A 27,758-nucleotide genomic window follows, 5' to 3' on the forward strand; every position below is an offset into this window, starting at 1 on the left:
CTGCACTGTCGGAGGTGCCGTCTTTTTTGTATGTCATTAAACCGAGGCCTCGTTTGCCCTCGCAGGTTGACATAAAAGATCCTATGACACTATTTCGAGCAGGGGAGTTCTACCCGGTGTCCTGGCCAATATTTAACCCTCAACCAACATCACATAAGAACAGATTATCTGGTCATTGTCATATTGCTGTTTGTGGGAGCTGGCTGTGTGCAAAGTGACTGCCACGTTTACTACATTGCAACAGTGGCTGCACTTCAAAGTATTTCATTGGTTGTAAAAGTGCTGTGGGACATCCTGAGGATGTAAATGGTGCTATATAAATGCAAACTTTTTATTTCTCTGAAATGTTTTGAAGAAATCATCACGTATGACAATCAATACCAACGGTAATGGAATGTGAGTTTACATGTCTGCATCTAAAGAATAATTGTCCAGGGAATTAAGAGTAACGCGTAAAATTTATAGGCGAGGCCACACATGGTGAGATTTATCAACACACTTACCAAAAGTCATTTGGGAGAGACAACAAAGTGAAATATTTCTTTAGGTCACTGTGTTAGTGGCATACTAGAATAGCAGAAGGATTTCCTCATTGTTACTTGTGATGAAATTGTGAAAACTTTCTCTCTTGAGACTGGCTAGAAATGGGACCCAAGACCTCCCCTGCAAATCAACAGCCTGGATTGAACAATTCTGCTGGAACTTCAGCCAATTTAATCTCCAACCCCTTTTCCGATGGGCAATGCTTTTCAATATTAGTTTGCCAGGTGGTCGGTATGTTTTTTTCCTCCATTTCCCAACATTTTGGAACTCCGGACATCAATTCTTAATTCAACCCATCGTGTTATTGGATCCCTTGGCAGATAGGTAGAGCTCCTGGAGAAAAGGGCCTTGAAAATCCATGGGTCAGGATCCGATGTTTACAGATTGCGTCTACTGATGCTCTCCAGAGTTGGCCCTATTGGAGACTCTAAAGTCACTGGAAGGGCACCTCATTGGTGTGGGGCTGGAGGGGGCCTGCACCACTTTGGGAGCATCTCAGACTCCCAACTGTACTATGCAGCCTTACAATCTAGCATTTGTCTACCATGGCAAAAAGCAAGTTTGCGCCCCCCTCTCCCCCTCCCCCCACCAAGTGCCAATGGAGCCTTCCCCTCCTTGCTCACCCATAGGGCTATTGGCGGGACACTTGCACCCCTCTGGAGGCTGGCACACCTCAATTATATAGGGCCCTGGTAGAATGCACCTGGAGTATTGTGTACAGTTTTGGTCCCCTTACCTAAGGAAGGGTCTACTTGCCATAGAGGTAGTGCAATGAAGGTTCACCAGACCGATTCCTTGGATGGGGGGATTGTCCTATGAGGAGAGATTGAGTAGACTTAGCCTATATTTCCTTGAGTTTAGAAGAATGATAGGTGATCTCATTGAAACATACAAAATTGTTACAGGGCTTGACAGAGTAGATGCAGGGAGAATGTTTCCTCTGGCTGAGGAGTCTAGAACCAGGGGTCACAGTCTCAGAATAAGGGGTCGGCAATTTAGGACAGATGAGGAGAAATTTCTTCGCTCAGAGCGTGGTGAATCTTTGGAATTCTCTAACCCAGAGGGCTGTGGAGACTCAGTGGTTGAGTACATTCAAGACAGAGATCGATTGATTTTTAGATATTAAGGGAATTGGGGATAATGCAGGAAAGTGGTGTTGACGTAGAAGATCAGCTATGATCTTATTGAATGGCGGAGCAGGCTCGAGGGGTCGAATGGCCTACTACTGCTCTTATTTCTTATGTTCTTATGTTCTTATCCCTCTCAGTATGTTGCCATCCAATGTTACTGCAAGTCCATACTGTTCGACAAATAACCAACCTTTCAGGATCTTCTACCACTGGTGCTCCAAAAAGCTGTCTCACAGACTGGTGTAATTCTGCTTTGTGGTCTTGCTCCAGCCATTTCTGCCCCTCAGTAACAGGACAGCTATAAGATATGGAGGGAGGTACTGACTGGAGAGTACTTATTCTTCAGGGGTTTCTGTGGATTGCCCACTGAAGTTACAGCGCTCAATGGGGACAGCCCTCGCCCAGCAGAATTGAATGACTTAGCTCTCCAAAAGTTTTTAAAATGTCATTTTTTTTTACAACTTTCAATGCTGGAAGCAGGTTGGTGCAACAGCTGGAGAAACAACAACTAACCTTATTAACTAGCGATTAATCCAATTAACTTGATCACATTGACACAGTTTAAAGGAGGTGCAAGAACAGAGAGACCTGGGTGTGCTTGGCAAGACAGGTTAACAAAGCAGTTAAGAAATCATATGGGATCCAGGGGGCCAGAATTGACCCTTCCCTTAAGGCCTGTTACTGCTGGAATTCGGCGGCCACGCTTCTTTGGGCACTGGGGCCAGGTCGTGAGGGTATGATATTGCTGGTCGTGACGGTTTCGGTGATCTGGTCCCACCTCATTCTTTCTGGAGGGCCTCATCACCCCTGTGGGTAGAGAACCTCTCTTGCAGTGTTGACCCCCTTACCTGGGCTGGTGAGCCATTTCTTTTCATGTGATAGAGAATGCAGCTTTAAGAGCTGAAGACTACCTTTTGGGAATTCTTTTCAATGTTAATTTTTTTTTCAGAAGGGAGTTGAGCTTTCATGGCTAAAAACTGCTTATTTTTACATGATTTCTCTTTTTTTTCTTTTCAGAAGGCAGTTCCCCTTTAAGAGGCTGAACTGCTTTCTGAAATGATAGCTTTGCTTTTAAGAGAAGGCTGTTCTTGCCGCAATGATGCTACAGCCTTGCTACATTGGGGCCTCCTGCCGGAATGAGTGACACCAGAACGGCGTTGCACAGTGAGTTAGTGTTGGCCTAAGGTTAAGTGAATTTCTTGTCGCAAGGATATATTGACTTACACCAATCCGACTGATATTAGTTCATGTATACTCCTAAAAGAAAAGCTTGCACCTTTAGAAAATATTGTACAGACTTATATACACTAAAGTTCCAGAATATAATCAATTATCAGTCAACCAATATCCCACTCAGTTTCTCAAGGTCAATTAGGGATGGGCAATAAATGCTGGCCTTAGCAGCGATGCCCACATCCCATGAACAAATTTTTAAAAGGTCAAACCCAAGCCTGCCTTTTATCAGGGGAATAGCATAGATGCCTTAAGGGGAAGCTAGATACGTGCATTAAGTAGAAAGGAATATAAGGATATACTGATAGGGTGGGAGGAGGCTTGTGTGGAGCATATACACCGGTACAGAACAGTTGGGCTGAATGGCCTATTTCTGTGCTGTAAACTCTGTATAAGTTCAATGTTCTGCTCAGTGAGCCCACATTAAAACAGAGCATATTCTCTAACTCGCCAGCAGCAGGGCACCAAGAGAGGCACGAGTATTATGCAGTGCATTTCAGCAGGAGCAGGGTGCTACTGGTTAGCACTGCCGCTAACTCCACGGAATTTCCTGGGAGTCAGTAGGGGTGCTGTGCCCCAGCCGAGAAGTCAAGAAGCTAACGGGAGGTGCAAACGACCCAAATTTCTCCCCCTTAATTTATTTGTGTGGGTGAATATTCCGGGTTTCACAAGGTTGCGAAGAATGGTTTCCATACTGTGCTCGTATAGAATCGTGATTTTTAAAGATGTGCATTGCAGTTCCAAGTTTGAACGCACATCATAACAGAAACCTGATCCTGTCTGACTGTGACATGTACGCCGATGAGTGATGTGTTTTGGAACTGTTAGAGTTACACATTAAAGTACTGTAAATGATTTGCTCTGCCGGCATGATTGATGGAACTTTAAAAGCTCATTTTGAGGTCTGAGTTATCCCCATGAACTTGAGAAATTCTTAATTTATTGTGCTCTGAACTATACTGTCAGTGTCTGGGATGACAAAATGTACTAATTTTACTGACAGCAGGACAGTGTGGCCTTTGGTTAGAGCAGAGCTACCTCCTCTGGTAGAATTGAAACCAATATCCTACTGGGTTGCTCAAACAATTGGAAACGGAGAAAGCTGTCATAATGAATCAGTAAAATGCTACACATCCACAATGTCCTATTGTACAAAGGTGACAGCTTTGCCAGTGATTTCACACATTGCCCTAATTCTGCCGATCAAGAGGTGATGAGGTTAATTCCCCTAAGCCACTTCATGCAAAGATACCTTCCACTAATTCCATTAAGAACTATTCAGCTCCATATTCCCTGGGAGATGGAAGAATGATGAGCACCTTGACAGTTTTATGTGCGAAGGTTGGGCCCCTGTTGATGGCTTTCACTAAAATAAATGAAACAGGTCCTTGGAGACATGGCACACCTTTTAGACTGTGCATCGCTGGATCAGGAAAATATTTCCATACCCAGATCTTATTGAAAGTAAACATTGTTCTTCAGTAAATGTATCCACAGAACACAACTGTTGCATATTTCCCATGAACACAGAGATATTTAAATTTGCATCAATCATTGGGACCATTAAGCAGATTCAAAGCAATTAACTTTGAGACCTTTCTGTCAGTTCTTCATATGCTTCTTTATCATCCCCAAATCATTGAACTGAATCTCGAAATAGAAAATGAATTTGAAGCCTTCCCTTCAGGTGTTACTGGGACATCTCACAAATTAAGGGGATGTAATTGCCTATTGTGAAGATCCTATTTTTTTAGACTTTCTATCATGCTACATACAAAATCTATTAATATAGGGCTATATAACACATGTCAGCGGTATACAAAGACAGTTGAATCCACAAACATGCCATCCTGATGCACACAAATTCCTGATATATGAAAACTATTGCTAACTCTTCATATATCCCTCACATCGCCCCCGCCACCATCAGCGCACCGTAGCTGCAGTGTGTACCATCTACAAGATGCACTGCAACCACTCACCAGGGCGTCTTCGACAGCACCGTGACCTCTATCACCTAGAAGGACAGGGGCAGCAGGCGCATAGGAACTCCATCACCTCCCAGATGCCCTCCAAGTTACGCACCATCCTGACTTCGAAATCTATCGCCGTTCCTTCATCGTCGCTGGGTCAAAATCCCAGAACTCCCTCCCTAACAGCACTGTGGATTGCAACGGTTCAAGAAGACGGCCACCTTCTCCAGTGCAATTAGGGATGGGCAATAAATGCTGGTCTTACCAGAGTGCCCTACATCCCATGAACAAATAAAAAGTAGAGGCATAAACCCTGACCACTTGTAGGGTGAGCCCCTCGCACGATGTCTGCCACCAAGAGGGAGCCCACCACTGTGAAGGAGCAAAATGTTGGTGGGACACCCACTGCTGCTGCAATAGGAGGAGAAGACACACTAAAAGAGGCTGAAGAGCTCTGAAGAAATCTTTTCAGAATTTAACATGGCTCTCTCATCAGCCGAGTGACCTCTGATGAGGTCCCTTTACTTTTTCAGAGAGGCCGATGCATCTACTACCCTTCAGAGTGGGTCTGCTCTACTGGTCAGTTCCTGGTGGGGAGGGGGGAGGTGGCGTAAGTGGCCTTAGAGGCAGAAAGCAAGCAAAAGGGATGGTTCCTCAAGCTCGGTTCCGCCATCATTTACATGTAAGGTGCGGCTCATAGATCTCCCTGTGGCGGAGTGGGAGGTAGGTTTCGAGTGGCACCAGGGTGCATCAGTAGGGCTCTCCCTTAAATTCTTGCCCATTATTTTGCTCAGAGTCAGATGAGATGGGGTAAAGAATGCCGAGCCTGCTTGACCTGTTATATTCCATTCTGTTGTGTGCAGATTTTTATCACTTCATCCCAATCAATCACATTTCATCAGATTCTAACATATTTTACACTGTAGATACACGGCTTTCATTGTCAAATTATTCCGTCATTCAATAAGATAATGGCTGATCTTTAAATTCACTCCACTTTCCCGCCCGATCCCCAAATCCCTCGATTCCCTAAGAGTTCAAAAATCTATTAATCTCAGCCTTGAATATACTCAATGACAGAGCATCCACAGCCCTCTGGGGCAGAGAATTCCAAAGATTCAGAACCCTCTGAGTGAAGAAATTTCTCCTCATCTCAGCCTCTACGCAAATAAAAAGATCAAAAATCATCAGAAAATACATGGGACTGGTGAATAGAGGTATAGAAAGGCAGGAAAACAGGAAAATAGCCAAGGAAAATAAGACTGCATTTTCCTTCCATGCCTACAGCAGTTAAAGACTTAGGGGTAGATTTTCGCCTTCATTTTTGGCGGTTTTCTCGGTGGTATAGCTGTTTTTTGATGAAAAACCCATCCGGCGAAGTTTCCTCTTTAATTGTTAACGAGTTCCGCTCACATTTTGAAAAGACCACCGGGGAGCAAACCGCCCACGTGCACCGCCGAGAAAACCGCCAGGATGGAAGTTTTGCCTCAGCAGGGGCCCATACACACCGCCAAGGAAACCGCCCATGAAAAGCAGACTGAAACAGGGCGGTAGGTGAGTAACCTGCAAAGAAAGCTTAGTTAAAAGGTTTTTATAATTCGTTTTAAAATTCTAAAACAGCGATTACGTTAAAAAGTATCTGGAGAATGTTTTATAACTTTTGTTAAAGTGAAAAATATTTTTTACGTTTTCCCCCTCCCTCAGCCCAACTGCAGCCTCGGAGTAAATTAAAAAAGAATGTTAAGAACCACCCGTTCGCGTTACTTTTGGCTGAAACCGCCCAGAAACCGCCCAGAATCTTGGTGTGAGAGCCATTTTCTCGCTGGGCGGTTTTAATGATCTAATTAGTGGAAACTTTTGCCGGCGTTAACTAATGAAGCTTAGCGGTATTTTCTGGGTGGCAATCGGGCGGTGAGAGCCTTGGGGAAAGTCTACCCCATCGAGTACAAAAGCGTGGAAATTATGATGAACCTGTATAAAACACTGGGTTCGGCCTCAACTGGATTATTGTGTCCAATTCTGATCACCGCACTTCAGGAGGATATGAAGGCCTTCGAGAAGGTGCAGAAAAAATTTATGAGAATGATTCCAGGGACGAGGGACTTCATTAACTTGGATAGAGTGGAGAAGCTGGGGTTGTTCTCCTTGGAGCAGAGAAGATTGAGAGGAGATTTGATAGAGGTGTTCAACGTCATGAGGGACCTGGACAGAGTAGATAGGGAGAAACTATTCCCATTGGCAGAAGGGTAGAGAACCAGAAGACTCAGTTTGAAGGTGATTAGCTAAAGAACATTTTTGCACAGCGGGTGATTAGGATCTGGGATACACTGCCTGAAAGGGTGGTGGAGGCAGACTCAAACATGGCTTTCAAAAGCGTGTTGGATAAATACCTGAAATAAAAAAATTTAAGGGCTAGGGGGGCAAAGACAGGGGAGTGGGACTAGCTGAGTTAGAAACATAGAAACAAAGAAAATAGGTGCAGGAGTAGGCCATTCGTCCCTTCTAGCATGCACCGCCATTCAATGAGTTCATGGCTGAACATGCAACTTCAGTACCCCATTCCTGCTTTCTCACCATACCCCTTGATTCCCCTAGTAGTAAGGACTTCATCTAACTCCTTTTTGAATATATTTAGTGAATTGGCCTCAACAACTTACTGTGGTAGAGAATTCCACGGGTTCACCACTCTCTGGGTGAAGAAATTCCTCCTCATCTCGGTCCTAAATGGCTTCCCCCTTATCCTTAGACTGTGTCCCCTGGTCCTGGACTTCCCCAACATTGGGAACATTCTTCCTGCATCTAACCTGTCTAACCCCGTCAGAATTTTAAACGTTTCTATGAGGTCCCTTCTCATTCTTCTGAACTCCAGTGAATACAAGCCCAGTTGATCCAGTCTTTCTTGATAGGTCAGTCCCGCCATCCCGGGAATCAGTCTGGTGAACCTTCGCTGCACTCCCTCAATAGCAAGAATGTCCTTCCTCAGGTTAGGAGACCAAAACTGTACACAATACTCCAGGTGTGGCCTCACCAATGCCCTGTACAACTGTAGCAACACCTCCCTGCCCCTGTATTCAAATCCCCTCGCTATGAAGGCCAACATGCCATTTGCTTTCTTAACCGCCTGCTGCACCTGCATGCCAACCTTCAATGACTGATGTACCATGACACCCAGGTCTCTTTGCACCTCCCCTTTTCCTAATCTGTCACCATTCAGATAATAGTCTGTCTCTCTGTTTTTACCACCAAAGTGGATAACCTCACATTTATCCACATTATACTTCATCTGCCATGCATTTGCCCACTCACCTAACCTATCCAAGTCGCTCTGTAGCCTCATAGCATCCTCCTCGCAGCTCACACTGCCACCCAACTTAGTGTCATCCGCAAATTTGGAGATACTACATTTAATCCCCTCGTCTAAATCATTAATATACAGTGTAAACAGCTGGGGCCCCAGCACAGAACCTTGCGGTACCCCACTAGTCACTGCCTGCCATTCTGAAAAGTCCCCATTTACTCCTAATCTTTGCTTCCTGTCTGATAACCAGTTCTCAATCCATGTCAGCACACTACCCCCAATCCCATGTGCTTTAACATTGCACATTAATCTCTTGTGTGGGACCTTGTTGAAAGCCTTCTGAAAGTCCAAATAGAGCACATCAACTGGTTCTCCCTTGTCCACTCTACTGGAAACATACTCAAAAAATTCCAGAAGATTTGTCAAGCATGATTTCCCTTTCACAAATCCATGCTGACTTGGACCTATCATATTACCTCTTTCCAAATGCACTGCTATGACATCCTTAATAATTGATTCCATCATTTTACCCACGACCGATGTCAGGCTGACCGGTCTATAATTCCCTGTTTTCTCTCTCCCTCCTTTTTTAAAAAGTGGGGTTACATTGGCTACCCTCCACTCCATAGGAACTGATCCAGAGTCAATGGAATGTTGGAAAATGACTGTCAATGCATCCACTATTTCCAAGGCCACCTCCTTACGTACTCTGGGATACAATCCATCAGACCCTGGGGATTTATCGGCCTTCAATCACATCAATTTCCCCAACACAATTTCCCGACTAATAAGGATTTCCCTCAGTTCCTCCTCCTTACTAGACCCTCCGACCCCTTTTATATCCGGAAGGTTGTTTGTGTCCTCCTTAGTGAATACTGAACCAAAGTACTTGTTCAATTGGTCCGCCATTTCTTTGTTCCCCGTTATGACTTCCCCTGATTCTGACTGCAGGGGACCTACGTTTGTCTTTACTAACCTTTTTCTCTTTACATATCTATAGAAACTTTTGCAATCCGTCTTAATGTTCCCTGCAAGCTTCTTCTCGTACTCCATTTTCCCTGCCCGAATCAAACCCTTTGTCCTCCTCTGCTGAGTTCTAAATTTCTCCCAGGCCCCGGGTTCGCTGCTATTTCTGGCCAATTTGTATGCCACTTCCTTGGCTTTAATGCTATCCCTGATTTCCCTTGATAGCCACGATGGAGCCACCTTCCTTTTTTTATTTTTACGCCAGACAGGAATGTACAATTGTTGTAGTTCATCCATGCGGGCTCTAAATGTCTGCCATTGCCCATCCACAGTCAACCCCTTCAGTATCATTCACCAATCTATCCTAGCTAATTCACACCTCATACCTTCAAAGTTACCCTTCTTTAAGTTCTGGACCATGGTCTCTGAATTAACTGTTTAATTCTCCATCCTAATGCAGAATTCCACCATATTATGGTCACTCTTCCCCAAGGGGCCTCGCACAACGAGATTGCTAATTAATCCTCTCTCATTACACAACACCCAGTCTAAGATGGCCTCCCCCCTAGTTGGTTCCTCGACATATTGGTCTAAAAAACCATCCCTTATGCACTCCAGGAAATCCTCCTCCACCGTATTGCTTCCAGTTTGGTTAACCCAATCTATGTGCATATTAAAGTCACCCATTATAACTGCTGCACCTTTATTGCACGCACTCCTAATTTCATGTTTGATGCCCTCCCCAACATCACTACTACTGTTTGGAGGTCTGTACACAACTCCCACTAACGTTTTTTGCCCTTTGGTATTCTGCAGCTCTACCCATATAGATTCCACATCATCCAAGCTAATGTCCTTCCGAACTATTGCCTTAATTTGCTCCTTAACCAGCAATGCTACCCCACCTCCTTTTCCTTTTATTCTATCTTTCCTGAATGTTGAATACCGCTGGATGTTGAGTTCCCAGCCCTGATCATCCTGGAGCCACGTCTCCGTAATCCCAATCACATCATATTTGTTAACATCTATTTGCACAGTTAATTCATCCACCTTATTGCGGATACTCCTTGCATTAAGACACAAAGCCTTCAGGCTTGCTTTTTTAACACCCTTTGTCCTTCTAGAATTTTGCTGTACAGTGGCCCTTTTTGTTCTTTGCCTTGGGTTTCTCTGCCCTCCACTTTTCCTCATCTCCTTTCTGTCTTTTGCTTTTGCCTCCTTTTTGTTTCCCTCTGTCTCCCTGCATTGGTTCCCTTGCAAGAGTTGCTCTTGCAAGAGCCGGCATGGGCTCGATGGGCCGAATGGCCTTCTTCTGTGCTTAACCATTCTATGATTCTATGATTCTAGTGTCGGCGCATAGCAAGGCCTTCTCTGCAGCCCCTGTTTGTTCCTTAAATAAATAGAGGAAGATATTATTTCCCCAAAATTGCATGACCCTGCTCCAGGTGGAGTACTGGAAAGCAGATTCGAGTATTTACAAGAATTCAGCAGAAAAGTAAGACTATTAAAGGAGAGGGGAGATGAAAATGGCAATACGTACTTTCACTGTAGCTAAAGGAGCAACAAGACATCTAAATTCCATGCTGGTTGGCAAGACAAGTTAAAGAGCCCAAACACAGTATTTTTTATTTGTGAAAAAATCAAATGAAGGCTTGGTGGGGAGATCAGCTGGCACAAGAGTTGGAAAGCCAGCAACGATTGTTAGGCCACCAACCATAGCTGTAGGCCCTGGAACACCCTTTCTGGCAATGACTGAGGACAACTGCCTCTGCAGGATTTGAGTCAGCATGCTGCCAATTGACAAGTAGTTGCCATCTGCTGCAATGCCATCTGCCAGTGACAGTCAAGTTATCATCAACCTCGTCTCCGTCCAGGCTAGATCGTATACAGTATCATGCAATGTACTGCCCGCAAATGCATTAAATAGATATAACAACGGAAAATGCTGGAAACACTCAGCAGGTCAGGCAGCATCTGTGGAGAAAGAAAGAAAGTTGCAGGTCAAAGTTTCAGTGTCAGCTGTGGCTCAGTGGGCAGCAGTCTCACCTCTGAGTCAAAAGGTTGTGGATTCAAGTCCCACTCTAGTGACATGAGCACATAAATTTAGGCTGACATTCCAGTGCAGTACAGTGCTGAGGGAGTGCTGCACTGTAGGAGATGCCATCTTTCGGATGAGACGTGTGCCTTCTCAGGTGGACGTGGAAGATCCCATGGCACTCTTTCAAAGAAGAGCAGGAGATCCTAGGTATTCTGGCCAATATTTATCCCTCAATCAACATAACAAAAGCAGATTATCTGGTCGCTATCACATTGCTGGTGTGGGAGCTTGTTGTGCGCATATTGACTGTCTTCTTTCCCATATTACAACAGTGACTACACTTCAAAATTAGTTAATTTTTCTGCAAAGCACATTGAGACATCCAGTAGTCGTGACATAGAAACATAGAAAATAGGTACAGGAGGAGGCCATTCTGCCCTTCGAGCCTGCACCACCATTCAATATGATCATGGCTGATCATGCAACTTCAGTACCCCATTACTGCTTTCTCTCCATACCCCTTGATCCCTTTAGCCATAAGGGCCACATCTAACTCCCTTACTCCCTTTTGAATATATCTAATGAACAGGCATCAACAACTTTCTGAGGTAGAGAATTCCACAGGTTCACAATTCTCTGAGTGAAGAAGTTTCTCCTCATCTCAGTCTGAAATGGCATACCCCTTATCCTTAGACTGTGACCCCTGGCTCTGGACTTCCCCAACATTGGGAACATTCTTCCTACATCTAACCTGTCCAATCCCGTCAGAATTTTACATGTTTCGATGAGAACCCCTCTCATTCTTCCAAATTCCAGTGAATATAAGCCTATTCGATCCAGTCTTTCATCATATGTCAGTCCTGCCATCCCGGGAATCAGTCTGGTGAACCTTCGCTGCACTCCCTCAATAGCAAGAATGTCCTTCCTCAGATTAGGAGACCAAAACTGTACACAATATTCAAGGTTTGGCCTCACCAAGGCCCCGTACAACTGCAGTAAGAACTCTCTGCTCCTATACTCAAATCCTCTCGCTATGAAGGCCAACATGCCATTTGCCTTCTTCACCGCCTGCTGTACCTGTATGCCAAATTTCAATGACTGATGTAGCATGACACCCAGGATTTATTGCACCTCCCCTTTTCCTAATCTGTCACCATTCAGATATAATTCTGCCTTCCTGTTTTTGCCACCAAAGTTGCTAACCTCACATTTATCTACCTTATACTGCATCTGCCATGCATTTGCCCTCTCACCTAAACTGTCCAAGTCACCCTGCAGCCTCACTGCCATGCAACTTAGTGTCATCTGCAAACTTGGAGATATTACATTCAATTCCTTCGTCTCAATCATTAATGTATATTCTAAATAGCTTGGGTCCCAGCACTGAACCTTGCAGCACCCCACTAGTCACTGCCTGCCATTCTGAAAAGGACCCGTTTATTCCTACTCTTTGCCTTCCATCTGGCAACCAGTTCTCTATCCGGGTCAAGACATTAGCCCCAGTAACATGTGCTGTAATTTTGCACACTAATCTCTTGTGTGGGACCTTGTCAAAAGCCTTTTGAAAGATCAAATACACCACATCCACTGGTTCTCCCTTGTCCACTCTACTAGTTACATCCTCAAAAAATTCTAGAAGATTTGTCAAGCATGATTTCCCTTTCATAAATCTAGGCTGACTTGGACTGATCCTGTCACTGCTTTCCAAATGCGCGGCTATTATATTTTTAATAATTGATTCCAACATTTTCCCCATTACCAATGTCAGGCTAACTGGTCTGTATTTCCCTGTTTTCTCTCTCCCTCCTTTTTTAAAAAGCAGGGTTACATGAGCTACCCTCCAATCCATAGGAACTGATCCAGAGTCTATAGAATGTTGGAAAATGACCACCAATGCATCCACTATTTCTCGGGCCACTTCCTTAAGTATTCTGGGATGCAGACTATCAGGCCCTGGGGATTTATCGGCCTTCAATCCCATCAATTTCTCAAACACAATTTCCTGAAGAAGAAGGATTTCCTTTGGTTCCTCCTTCTCGCTAGACCCTCGGTCCCCTAGTATTCCCGAAAGGTTATTTGTATCTTCCTTAGTGAAGACAGAACCAAAGTATTTGTTCAATTGGTCTTTCATTTCTTTGTTCCCCATTATAAATTCACCTGAATCTGACTGCAAGGGATCTACATTTGTCTTCACTAATCTTTTCCTCATCACATATCTATAGAAGCTTTTGCAGTCAGTTTTTATGTTCCTTGCAAGCTTACTCTCATATTTTATTTCCCCCCTCCTAATTGAACCCTCTGTCCTCCTGGTGAATTCTAAATTTCTTCCAGTGCTCAGGTTTGCTTCTTTTTCTGGCCAATTTATATGCCTCTTCCTTGGATTTAACACGCTCCCTAATTTCCCTTGTTAGCCACGGTTGAGCCACCTTCCCCATTTTATTTTTACGCCAGATAGGGATGTGCAATTGTTGAAGTTCATCCATGTGATTTTTAAATATCTGCCATTGCCTATCCACTGTCAACCCTTTAAGTATCATTCGCCAGTCTAATTGAGCCAATTCATGTCTCATACCATCGAAGTTACCTTTCTTTAAGTTCAGGAACCTAGTCTCTGAATTAATGGGTCACTCTCCATCTTAATGAAGAATTCTACCATATTATGATCACTCTTCCCCAAGGGGCCTCGCACAACAAGATTGCTAATTAATCCTCTCTCAGTATACAACACCAAGTCTAGGATGGCCAGTTCTCTAGTTGGTTCCTCGACATATTGGTCTCGAAAACCATCCCTTTTTACACTCCTGGAATCCTCCTCCACCATGTTGCTACCAGTTTGGTTAGCCCAATCTATATGTAGATTAAAATCACCCATGCTAACTGCTGTACCTTTATTGCACGCATCCCTAATTTCCTGTTTGATGTCATCCCCAAACTCACTACTACTGTTTGGTGGTCTGTACACAAATCCCACTAGCATTTTCTGCCCTTTGGTGTTCCGCAGCTCTACCCATACAGATTCCACATCATCCAAGCTAATGTCCTTCCTTACTATTGCATTAATCTCCTCTTTAACCAGCAACGCTACCCCACCTCCTTTTCCTTTCTGTCTATCCTTTCTGAATATTGAATACCCCTGGATGTTGAGTTCCCAGCCTTGGTCACCCTGGAGCCATGTCTCCGTAATCCTAATTCCATCATATCTGTTAACAGTTATCTGTGCAGTTAATTCATCCACCTTATTACGAATGCTCCTCGCATTGGAACACAGGAGCTGTATGCAAGCAAGTCTTTCTTTCTTTCTTTCAATGAGCTTTCATAGAAACATAGAAACATAGAAAATAGGTGCAGGAGTAGGCCATTCGGCCCTTCTAGCCTGCACCGCCATTCAATGAGTTCATGGCTGAACATGCAACTTCAGTACCCCATTCCTGCTTTCTCACCATACCCCTTGATCCCCCTAGTAGTAAGGACTTCATCTAACTCCCTTTTGAATATATTTAGTGAATTGGCCTCAACTACTTTCTGTGGGAGAGAATTCCACAGGTTCACCACTCTCTGGGTGAAGAAGTTTCTCCTCATCTCGGTCCTAAATGGCTTACCCCTTATCCTTAGACTGTGACCCCTGGTTCTGGACTTCCCCAACATTGGGAACATTCTTCCTGCATCTAACCTGTCTAAACCCATCAGAATTTTAAACGTTTCAATGAGGTCCCCTCTCATTCTTCTGAACTCCAGTGAATACAAGCCCAGTTGATCCAGTCTTTCTTGATAGGTCCGTCCTGCCATCCCGGGAATCAGTCTGGTGAACCCTCGCTGCACTCCCTCAATAGCAAGAATGTCCTTCCTCAGGTTAGAAGATCAAAACTGTACACAATACTCCAGGTGTGGCCTCACCAAGGCCCTGTACAACTGTAGCAACACCTCCCTGCCCCTGTACTCAAATCCCCTCCCTATGAAGGCAAACATGCCATTTGCTTTCTTAACCGCCTGCTGTACCTGCATGCCAACCTTCAATGATTGATGTACCATGACACCCAGGTCTCGTTGCACCTTCCCTTTTCCTAATCTGTCACCATTCAGATAATAGTCTGTCTCTCCGTTTTTACCACCAAAGTGGATAACCTCACATTTATCCACATTATACTTCATCTGCCACACATTTGCCCACTCACCTAACCTATCCAAGTCGCCTCATAGCATCCTCCTCGCAGCTCATACTGCCACCCAACTTAGTGTCATCCGCAAATTTGGAGATACTACGTTTAATCCCCTCGTCTAAATCATTAATGTACAGTGTAAACAGCTGGGGCCCCAGCACAGAACCTTGCGGTACCCCACTAGTCACCACCTGCCATTCTGAAAAGTACCCATTTACTCCTACTCTTTGCTTCCTGTCTGACAACCAGTTCTCAATCCACATCAGCACACTACCCCCAATCCCATGTGCTTTAACATTGCACATTAATCTCTTGTGTGGGACCTTGTCGAAAGCCTTCTGAAAGTCCAAATATACCACATCAACTGGTTCTCCCTTGTCCACTCTACTGGAAACATCCTCAAAAAATTCCAGAAGATTTGTCAAGCATGATTTCCCTTTCACAAATCCATGCTGACTTGGATCTATCATGTCACCTCTTTCCAAATGCGCTGCTATGACATCCTTCATAATTGATTCCATCATCTTACCCACTACCGATGTCAGGCTGACCGGTCTATAATTCCCTGTTTTCTCTCTCCCTCCTTTTTTAAAAAGTGGGGTTACATTGGCTACCCTCCACTCCATAGGAACCGATCCAGAGTCAATGGAATGTTGGAAAATGACTGTCAATGCATCCGCTATTTCCAAGGCCACCTCCTTAAATACTCTGGGATGCAGTCCATCAGGCCCTGGGGATTTATCGGCCTTCAATCCCATCAATTTCCCCAACACAATTTCCCGACTAATAAGGATTTCCCTCAGTTCCTCCTCCTTACTAGACCCTCTGACCCCTTTTGTATCCGAAAGGTTGTTAGTGTCCTCCTTAGTGAATACCGAACCAAAGTACTTGTTTAATTCGTCTGCCATTTCTTTGTTCCCTGTTATGACTTCCCCTGATTCTGACTGCAGGGGACCTACGTTTGTCTTTACTAACCTTTTTCTCCTTATGTATCTATAGAAACTTTTGCAATCCGTCTTAATGTTCCCTGCAAGCTTCTTCTCGTACTCCATTTTCCCTGTCCTAATCAAACCCTTTGTCCTCCTCTGCTGTGTTCAAAATTTCTCCCAGTCTCCGGGTTCGGTGCTATTTCTGGCCAATTTGTATGTCACTTCCTTGGCTATAATACTATCCCTGATTTCCCTTAATAGCCACGGTTGAGCCACCTTCCCTTTTTTATTTTTACGCCAGACAGGAATGTACAATTGTTGTAGTTCATCCATGCGGTCTCTAAATGTCAACCCCTTAAGTATCATTCGCCAATCAATCCTAGCCAATTCACGCCTCATACCTTCAAAGTTACCCTTCTTTAAGTTCTGGACCATGGTCTCTGAATTAACTGTTTCATTCTCCATCCTAATGCAGAATTCCACCATATTATGGTCACTCTTCCCCAAGGGGCCTCGCACAAAGAGATTGCTAATTAATCCTCTCTCATTACACAACACCCAGTCTAAGATGGCCTCCCCCCTAGTTGGTTCCTCGACATATTGGTCTAGAAAACCATCCCTTATGCAGTCGAGGAAATCCTCCTCCATCGTATTGCTTCCAGTTTGGTTAGCCCAATCTATGTGCATATTAAAGTCACCCATTATAACTGCTGCACCATTATTGCATGCACCCTTAATTTCCTGTTTGATGCCCTCCCCAACATCACTACTACTGTTTGGAGGTCTGTACACAACTCCCACTAACGTTTTTTGCCCTTTGGTGTTCTGCAGCTCTACCCATATAGATTCCAAATCATCCAAGCTAATGTCCTTCCTAACTATTGCATTCATCTCCTCTTCAACCAGCAATGCTACCCCACCTCCTTTTCCTTTTATTCTATCCTTCCTGAATGTTGAATACCCCTGGATGTTGAGTTCCCAGCCCTGATCATCCTGGAACCATGTCTCTGTAATCCCAATCACATCATATTTGTTAACATCTATTTGCACAGTTAATTCACGCACCTTATTACGGATACTCCTTGCATTAAGAAAAAAAGCCTTCAGGCTTGTTTTTTTAACACCCTTTGTCCTTTTAGAATTTTGCTGTCCAGTGGCCCTTTTTGTTCTTTGTCTTGGGTTTGTCTGCCCTCCACTTTTCCTCATCTCCTTTCTGTCTTTTGCTTTTGTCTCCCTTTTGTTTCCCTCTGTCTCCCTGCATTGGTACCCATCCCCCTGCCATATTAGTTTAACTCCTCCCCAACAGCACTAGCAAACACTCCCCCCAGGACATTGGTTCCGGTCCTGCCCAGGTGCAGACCGTCCGGTTTGTACTGGTCTCACCTCCCCCAGAACCGGTTCCAATGCCCCAGGAATTTGAATCCCTCCCTGCTGCACCACTGCTCAAGCCACGTATTCATCTGCGCTATCCTGCGATTCCTACTCTGACTAGTACGTGGCACTGGTAGCAATCCCGAGATTACTACTTTTGTGGTCCTATTTTTAATTTAGCTCCTAGCTCCTTAAATTCGTTTCGTAGGACCTCATCCTTTTTTTTACCAATGTCATTGGTACCAATGTGCACCACGACAACTGGCTGTTCTCCCTCCCTTTTTAGAATATCCTGCACCCGCTTTCATTGACCTTTAATGTTAACTCTGTTTCTCTCTCCACAGATGCTGGGTTTCTCCTGGGGCTTCTGTTTTTATTTCAAATTCCAGCATCCGCAGTATTTTGTTTTTGCATTAAACAGGTCACTGGTCAGCATAGCAAACATTTTCATTGTCCTTCCTACCAATAGCAACACCTTCTCCAACTCATTACGTTATTTTCAGTTCATGCTTTTCCATTTCCCTCGCAGCTTTTCTCTTCGTGCCATCTCTTATCTTATACATTTGACGTCTCCTTATTCTGCCCCTCACTTCAGCCTTTGTACTTCTTTTGATGGCTATGTTCTTTTTTGCATCTCTTTTTCCTGGCGCTTTCTTCCCCTGTCTTCTTCCTCTGTCCTCACAACCCAAACATCTCAAATTTAGTTCACCAGTGCCAATTCATTTCTGTTTTGCCATTGCTGCGTTATCTACTGCTGCCCATTCAATTCAAATAGATATTTAATCACTCAAGCATTGGCGGCCGTAAATTTAGCTGCCCAGGCCCTAAGCTCTGGAATGCCTGCCCTAAACCTCTCCGCCTCTCTACCTATTTTTTCTCCTTTAAGACGCTTCTTAAAACCTATCTCTTTGACCAAGCTTTTGGTTATCTGACCTAATGGGGTAGAAATTGCGGTCGGAGGCTTCATGCGGCGGATGGAGCGACCTACAAAAAATCTACAAATTTACCTGGTGGTCCAGGAGGTTCATAGATTCATGGTCCTGGGCCTCTCTGGGTACCCGAGGGTTGAGGTCTACTTATCTCAGGGGCGCAGGCAGTTCGCAAGGGCCCCTGGGATCATGTGGGCCGGCCCAACCAATAAAAGAAGGGAATTTCCATTCATACTTATGGTAATTCTGTATCCTTCACCATCCTTTGCCTGCTTCATGATGACATGCAAGCCATGATCTTGACCAACAATTCCACCACAGATCCAATTCAAGTTTGGACTGGCGTCAAGCAAGGCTATATCATTGCACCAACACTCTTCTCGATCTTCCTTGCTGCAATGCTTGAACTTACCCCTCAGTAAGCTCCCTGCTGGAGTGGAGCTAATCTACAGAACAAATGGGAAACTGTTCAATCTCCGCTGCCTCCAGGCCAGATCCAAGGTCGTCTCATCCTCTGTCATTGAATTACTGTGTGCAGATGTGCCTGCATCTGCACACACTCAGAGGCTGAACTCCAAGCCATCGTAAATACCTTCACCGAAGTGTACGAGAGCATAGGCCTTACACTAAACATCCATAAGACAAAGGTCCTTTAGCAACCTGCCCCCGCCAGACAGCGCTGCTCCCCGATTATCAAAATTCAGGTCGAGGCCTTGGACAACATGGACTATTTTCCATACCTTGGGAGCCTACTGTCAACAAGGGCAGGCGTTGACCATGATGCCCAACACCGTCTTCAGTGTGCCAGTGCAGCCTTCGGTCACCTGAGGAAGATAGTGTTTGAAGACCAGGACTTCAAATTCGCAACAAGCTCATGGTCTACAGAGCAGTGGTGATACCCGCACTCCTAAATGGCTCAGAGATATGGACTGTATACAGCAAGCAACTCAAAGCACTGGAGAAGTACCACCAAAGCTGCCTCCACAAGATCCTGCAAATCTATTGGCATAATAGGCGCACCAACGCCAGTGTTCTCGCTCAGGTCAACATCCCCATCATTGAAGTATTGACCATGCTCGATCAGCTCTGTTGGACAGGCCACACATCATCAGCATGCCCGACACGAGACTCCCAAAACAAACACTCTACTCGGAGCTCCGACATGGCAAACGAGCCCCAGGTGGGCAAAGGAAATGCTTCAAGGACACCCTCAAAGCCTCCTTGAAATAGTGCAACATCCCCACCGATACCTGGGAATTCCTGGCCCAAGACTGCCCATAATGGAGGAAAAGCATCCGGGAAGGCACCGAACACCTCGAGTCTCTATGCTGAGAGCAAGCTGAAGCCAAGCGTAAACAGCGGAAGGAGTGCACGACAAACCAGGCACCCGATACACCCACCCCTTCAACCACCGTCTGCCCCATCTGTTACAGAGACTGTAGATCCCGCACAGTACTCAACAGTCACTTGAGAACTCATTTTTAGTGTGGAAGCAAGTCATCCTCGACTCCGAGGGACTGCCTAAGGCGAAGAATAAGATTCTGTATGTCCAGAACTCCCATGAGTATAACACATGAACACATGAAATAAATAAATTTCATAGTTAAAATTAATTAAAATGCCATTTAATTAAAACATTTTAAAAACTTTTAATATAGGTGGATTATAGGCAGCGGGGCGGTAAAGTTTCCACCCGTCAATAGTTTGCGCCTCAGTCATCAAAATTGGACAGCTGGGCCCTAAGTCTGGGGCACAATGCAAAACGTTGTACACCTCTCTTGGGCGCTTGCATGGGAAAATCCCGAGCTAAAGAACCGGCCCAGGAGCAATCCAACAGGCACCTGGGCTGAAAAAAACCCAGAAAACCCCCCACAAAAATATTCCCAATACATAGCCCACGCCATCACAACATAAATCGCAAAAAATAATTAAAAGGAAAAACAATCCCACTAAACTTCGGACTGCATTACTTACCTCTCTGCAGTCGGTGTCGTTGGACCACCCGATTTCCCAGGTGTTCACTGGGGTCCAGCTTCGGGGCGTACGGGTTGGGCGGAATCAAAAAACGTGCCAGTGTCGCAACCAGGGGCGTTGCACACCGGTGCAGCTCTTCCGGGCGATGCTGCTCTCCGCCGCCACAAAACCAACCCTGCAAACCCCCATGTGGTGCTGGAGCCTGACCGCCCGCCCACAAAACCTTACCGCTGCCAGTGCCGCTGTTCCGGGGCAAAAAAACGGAGCGCAACATACCGGAAAATCTGCTCTATATGTTTTAACAGGGCTAACATTAAACTTACCTTATTGGACAGGGTTTTTAATGTATAAATGAGTGATGTCGTTTTATTTTTCTATTTTTTAAAACTCTTATGCTGGTAAAAGCAGGCCTTACGCTTGCTTTTACCAGTTGTAAGAATTTCAAGGCCATTCACTGGCCAGAATTTGGGCAAATAGCCCAACTCTCCATACACGGAGACCCATATCCTTCGGATGCGTGCGATCTGTCAAGAAGATTATTGACAGATTGCAAGTTCCGGGTTTCAACGCATGCCTCATTCCGGAACTTGCACTGCCCCTATGGGTGTGCATGCACATCCATAGAGGTCACAAATTCAGCCCCATTATTGCCTTATGTTTTGTAGCACTTCTGTGCAGCGCCATGGGATGTTTTACTACGTAAAAGGCGCTATATTAATGCAAGTTATTGTTGTTTGTGCAAAAACTACAGTTCCTGGTCTAGCACGCTTCAATCTGCAGTCCACCTAACTCACTGAACGCTAACACATACCATGTCTAAATAGAACTGCAAGGATATATCTCCTTTTCAAAAGTTAGAAAAAGATTGTTACTCAGCAGTAATTACTGCGGTATTGAAATATACCTGCACTGATGGACATTAGGAGTAAAAAATAATGAATTGTATATGTTATATATGTGGACTTGTATTTACTCTGTACAGCCACCAGGGGGCTCATTTCCTGGAGACCCAAGGGATCCCATAATCCCTTGGGAGCACAGATATTTAAGAAGGCTTCACCGGTTGGAGGGACACTCTGGAGACCTGCAATCAAAGACTAAGGTCACATTTTACTTTGAGCTCACAGTGTTCAGTCTGACTCTTTCCTCATACACAACAACTGACGACGAGATACAGACAGCGAACCCAATGATGCAGAGAACAGTGGGCATCCTGGAGAAATTTTCGGAGGGAGATGATTGGGAAACGTTTGTGGAGCGACTCGACCAATACTTCGTGGCCAACGAGCTAGATGGGGAAGAGAGCGCTGCCAAACATAGAGCGATCCTCCTCACAGTCTGTGGGGCACCAACGTGTGGCCTCATGAAGAATCTGCTCACTCCAGCGAAACCCACGGAGAAATCATACGATAATTTGTGCACACTGGTCCAATAGCATTTGAACCCGAAGGAAAGCGTTCTGATGGTGAGGTACCGGTTCTACACCTACAAAAGGTCTGAAGGCCAGGAAGTGGTGAGTTATGTCGTCGAGCTGAGACGCCTTGCAGGACATTGCTTATTTGAAGGAAAATTGCAGCACATGCTCAGAGCCTTTTTCGTACTTGGCATTGGCCACGAAACCATACTTTGCAAACTTTTGACTGTAGAGACCCCAACCTTGAGTAAGACTATAGCGATAGCCCAGGTGCTCATTGCCACCAGTGACAATACGAAGCAAATATCTCAGCATACAAGTGTTGCTCCAAGTACTGTGAACAAAGTGATGTTCTTTTCGAATCGTAATGTACAGGGCAGGTCACACATACCTGCTGCTACACGTCCGCAGATGTCTCAGAGTCCACCATCAAGGGTGATGAATGCAAGGCCATTAACACCTTGTTGACACTGCGGGGGTGATCATCATTTCCATTCATGCCGATTCAAAGGATACGTTTGCAAGGGCTGTGCAACAATGGGACACCTCCCACTAGTGTGCAGGCTAAGCCTGTTAAACCTGAAAACCACCACGTTGCAGAGGAGGACAGATCCCCAGAGGATCACTACAAACCAGAGCCTCAGATAGAGGAGGCAGAGGTACATGGGGTGCACACATTCACCATGAATAGTCTCCCGATAATGCTGAATGTTGAACTAAATGGACTCCCGGTATCAATGGAGCTGCACACATGCGCGAGCCGTCCACCATGGGCAAAAAGACTTTCGAAAGGTTGTGGTGCAACAAGGCCTCAAGACCAGACTTAACTCCTTTTCGCACGAGACTAAGAACTTACACTAAAGAACTTATTCCTGTAATCAGCAGTGCAACCATAAAGGTCTCCTATGATGGAGCAGTGCACAAGCTACCACTCTGGGTGGTACCGGGCGATGGTCCCACGCTGCTCGGCAGGAGCTAGCTGGGAAAGATACACTGGAGCTGGAACGATGTCCGAGCACTATCGCCCGCTGACGACACTACGTGTGCCCAGGTCTTAACCATATTTCCTTCGCTGTTCGAACGAGGCATCGGGAAATTCCAAGGAGCAAAAGTGCAGATCCACCTAATTCCAGGGGCGCGAACCATCCATCACAAGGCAAGAGCAGTACCGTACATGATGAGAGAAAGGGTAGAGATCGAGCTAGATCACTGATTTCACCGATCGAGTTCAGTGAGTGGGCCAGCCCTCAAGGGAGACGGCACTGTCAGAATTTGTGGCGATTACAAAGTAACTATCAATCGTTTCTCCCTGCAGGACCAATACTCACCACCAAAAGCCGACGACCTCTTTGCAACACTGGCGGGAGAAAAGATGTTCAGAAGCTGGATCTGACTTCAGCCTACATGACGCAGGAACTGAAGAAATCTTCGAAGGCCCTCACCTGCATCAATACGTACAAAGATCTTTTTGTTTATAACAGGTGCCCATTTAGAATCCGATCAGCGGCGGCAATATTCCAGAGAAATCCGCCACAGGCCAGGCACAAAAAACTGTGCCAATACTCTCAGTAGGCTGCCATTGCCCACCACGGGGGTGGAAATGGCGCAGTCCACAGATCTAGCCATGGTTATGGAAGCATTTGAGGGTGAACAATCACCCGTCACTGCCCTGTAGATCAAAACCTTGACAAGCCAGGACCCCTTATTATCTCTAGTCAAAAGCTGTGTGCTTCACGGGAGCTGGTCCAGTGTCCCAGTGGAAATGCAGGAAGAGATAAAACCTTTCCAGGGGCGCGAAGATGAAATGTCTATACAAGCAGACTGCCTTCTGTGGGGCAATCAAGTAGTGGTCCCCAAGAAGGGCAGAGACACCTTCATCAATGACCTCCACAGTACCCACCCAGGCAGCGTAATGATGAAAGTGATGGCCAGATCCCACGTGTGGTGGCCCGGTATCGATGCGGACTTAGAGTCCTGCATTCACAGATGTAATACATGCTCGCAGTTAAGCAATGTACCCAGGGAGGCGCCGCTAAGTTTATGGTCTTGGCCCTCCAAACTGTGGTCTAGGGTACATGTCGACTATGCAGGCCGGTTCTTGGGTAAAATATTCCTTGTGGTTGTCGATGAGTACTCCAAGTGGATTGAATGTGAGATAATGTCGGCTAGCATGTCCGCTGTCACCACTGAAAGCCTGCGGGCCATGTTTGCCACACACGGCTTACCCAATGTCCTGATGAGCGACAATGGGCCATGTTTTACCAGTGCTTTCAAAGAATTCATGACCCGTAACGGGATCAATGATGTCACATCTGCCCCATTTAAACCTGCGTCCAATGATCAGGCAGAGAGAGCATTGCAAACTCTCAAGCAAGGCTTGAAGAGGGTAACTGAAGGCTCGCTGCAGACTTGCCTATCCTGAGGCCTGCTTAGCTGCCGCACGAGACCCCACTCGCTCACTGGGATCCCACCCGCTGAACTGCTCATGAAAAGTGCACTGAAGACAAGGCTCTCGTTAGTTCACCCTGACCTACATGAACAGATAGAGAGCAGGCAGCTTCAACAAACTGTATACCATGATAGCACAAATGTGTCACACGAGATTGAAGTCAATGATCCTGTATTAAATTATGGACAAGGTCCCAAGTGGCTTCCCAGCACTGTCGTGGCCAAAGAGGGGAGCAGGGTGTTTCGGGTCAAACTTTCAAATGGACTTATTTACCGGAAACACTTGGACCAAATCAAACTCAGATTCATGAACTACCCACAGCAACCCACATTGGATCCTATCTTTTTTGGCCCCCCAACCCATACACCAGTGGCAACTGACACCACGGTTGACCATGAAGCAGAACCCATCATCCACAGCCGCAGCCGCACTGCAGGGCCCAACACACGAGACAGCCCAGCAAGGCTAGCAGCACAGCAGCCCAGCGAGGGCCCAACAAATGATTCAACAACACCAGCTTTCACACCGAGACGATCAACCAGGGCAAGAAGAGCCCCAGATCGACTCACATTGTAAATAGTTACACTATTGACTTTGGGGGGGAATGTTGTTATATATGTGGACTTGTAGTTACTCTGTACAGCCACCAGAGGGCTCATTCCCCGGAGTCCCAAGGGATCCTATAATACCTTGGGAGCACAGGTATTTAAGAAGGCTTCACAGGTTGGAGAGGCACTCTGGACACCTGCAATAAAAGACTAATGTCACACTTTACTTTGAGCTCACAGTGTTCAGTCTGACTCTTTCTCCATACACAACAGTATATACACTATAGTTTGGCATTGGAGCGAAACGAAAATGAGTAACCTTCAACTGACTTGACTATTACAATGCAATGCTCTCTGACCTCCCACATTCTAACCTACATAAACTAGAGGTGATCCAAAACTCACACTGAGTCCCGCTCACCCATCACCCCTGTGCTCGCTGACTTACATTGGCTTGCGGTTAAGCAACACCTCAATTTCAAAATTCTCATCCTTGTTTTCAAATTCTTCCATGGCCTCGTCCCTCCCTATCTCTGTAATCTCCTCCAGCCCCACAACCCCTCAAGGTGTCTGCGCTCCTCTAATTCTGCCCTCTTGAGCATCCCTGATTATAATCACTCAAGCTTTGGTGGCCGTGCCTTCTGTTGCCTAAGCCCCAAGCTCTAGAACTCCCTGCCTAAACCTCTCTGCCTCTCTACCTCTCCTTCCTCCTTTAACATGCTCCTTAAAATCTACTTGTTTGACCAAACTTTTGGTCATCTGCCCTAATATCTCCTTATGTGGTTCGGTGTCAAATTTTGTTTGATAATCGCTCCAGTGTAGCGCCTTGGAATGCTTTACTACATTAAAGGCACTATATTAATGCAAGTTAGTGTTGTTTGTGTAAAAACTGCAGTTCCTGGTCTAGCACGCTTCAAACTGCAATCCATCTAACTCATGGAACACTGACATCTAAATAGGACAGCAAGGATATATCTCCTATCTTCCAGAAAAATGGTTGTCCTGCTGTGTGCATCCAGATGCCCCTTTGTGCACCCCAATCAACAGACTGAATCCACAAGAATGCCAAATTCCACACACAGCTCAGCCTATGAGGGGCATGGAGAAAATAAAATGTAAAGAATAGGACAGCAACACATAAAAACATTGCAAAAACTATTCTGCTTGCAACACATAATTGATGCTGAAATCTCTTCGAACCATGCTGGACATTAGTCGCAAGAGGAAGAAAACTTCTAACATGAATAACTATTGCAGGGAGAAATATGCTCTCTGGCTTTAATATTATTCTACATCAGGATGAGCAACTAACAAGATCCAAAAAACCCTGAGCAACATAGCGAAACAAATCTACTGTGGATTCTGTGGATAATTTGCCTTCAAATTTTGTTCAATCGCAGCGGCATCATGGGAGGTTATGTCTGCATCAGCCTTACTGCAAATAAAAAGGCTGAAATCTTGTTGCAGCATGAGGGGAGCTGACAACACCTTCAGATCAAGTAGCCAAGGCTGGAAAATAAAATGTGCACCATTAAAAGAGCTAGCTTGTTTGTGGGAAACAGAGCGAGAGGTAGTAATTCGGAAACAAATCCAGACACAGCGCTACGCAGGAAGCACATACTGCAACTGGGAGGTCCGAGGCTCAATGTCATGATCAGTTTTTGAGTGAGCTGCAGACGCCTGTCTCACCTCTGCAGGCATTGAAGATGATGAATGTCGGGCCTAAAGACTGTTTTAGTCTGTCGCCCAGGGAAACAGGGAAACCCAATTATGGGTTGGTCGTATTTGTTCGATGTCCTGAGGAGCGCAGGAGACTGGTCCCCAAAATTGGGCTTCGCGGCATCCATCTTCCATCTGTACAACAGATGCAACTGTAAGAAATCATGAATCAATACAAATTTTGAATTATAAAAGAAATAATGATTTTATAAAAGAAGTAAATATGCCAGCCCAGCAGACACAGAGAGCTAAGGTTGTTACGAGGTCAGGACACGGAAAACAGGCCTTCAGCAGACATGACTAAACTGAAAAAGAAAGAATCAAGAAGCCGTGGAATAAACAACTGTTTATGGAAGGACACCAAGGCATTTAAAACGCCAAAGTAATGCCATGAACATTGAATGATGGAGCAGGCTCGAGGGGCAGTTCGGCCTACTCCAGCTCCTATTTCATATATTCTTATGTAATGAATCATTTTTCGAACTTTCAAATTGCCATTCTTCTTTGTGACCATATTGCAGAGTACAGGATGAGAATCTGTGGAATATGATCTGTATCCTACAAGTGGACTGTCCTGTTACTGTCAATATCCAGTTAAGACATAGGTTCTATTGCATGCCAAAATTTCCCTGAATTTGTGGTCAGAGGCTACCTGCAGGAAAATGCCTCCGATCCGCAAATAAAATGCTCTCTTCCCTGGTGGTCCATGTTATGTATATAAACATTACCAATATGTAAGACTTGCCACCAGGGGGCGAACCTGTGGGAGATCCAAGGGTCACCTGCACACCCTGGGCAAGCAGGTATAAAAGGCAGATACCATGCTGCCTCCTCACTCTGGAGTTACAATAAAGAGACCAAGGTCACAACAATTTGAGCTTAAGATATACAGGGCCCAAGTTTCGGGCCGCGCCTAACACGGAGCAGCCCGGACCTGGACGCCCGTTTTTCGCGCCACAAAGTGAGCCTGAAAAAAACTTACTGATTCACCGGCTCCCTGGAGGCCCTCTTGAGCTGGGCGCGGTGCAGCACGAGCTGTGGGGGGCGGAGCCAGGTCCCTGCGCTGAAAACAGTGCCGGGACCTCTG

This window comes from Pristiophorus japonicus, chromosome 10, assembly GCF_044704955.1.
Source record: "Pristiophorus japonicus isolate sPriJap1 chromosome 10, sPriJap1.hap1, whole genome shotgun sequence".
Taxonomy (NCBI): Eukaryota; Metazoa; Chordata; class Chondrichthyes; family Pristiophoridae; genus Pristiophorus; species Pristiophorus japonicus.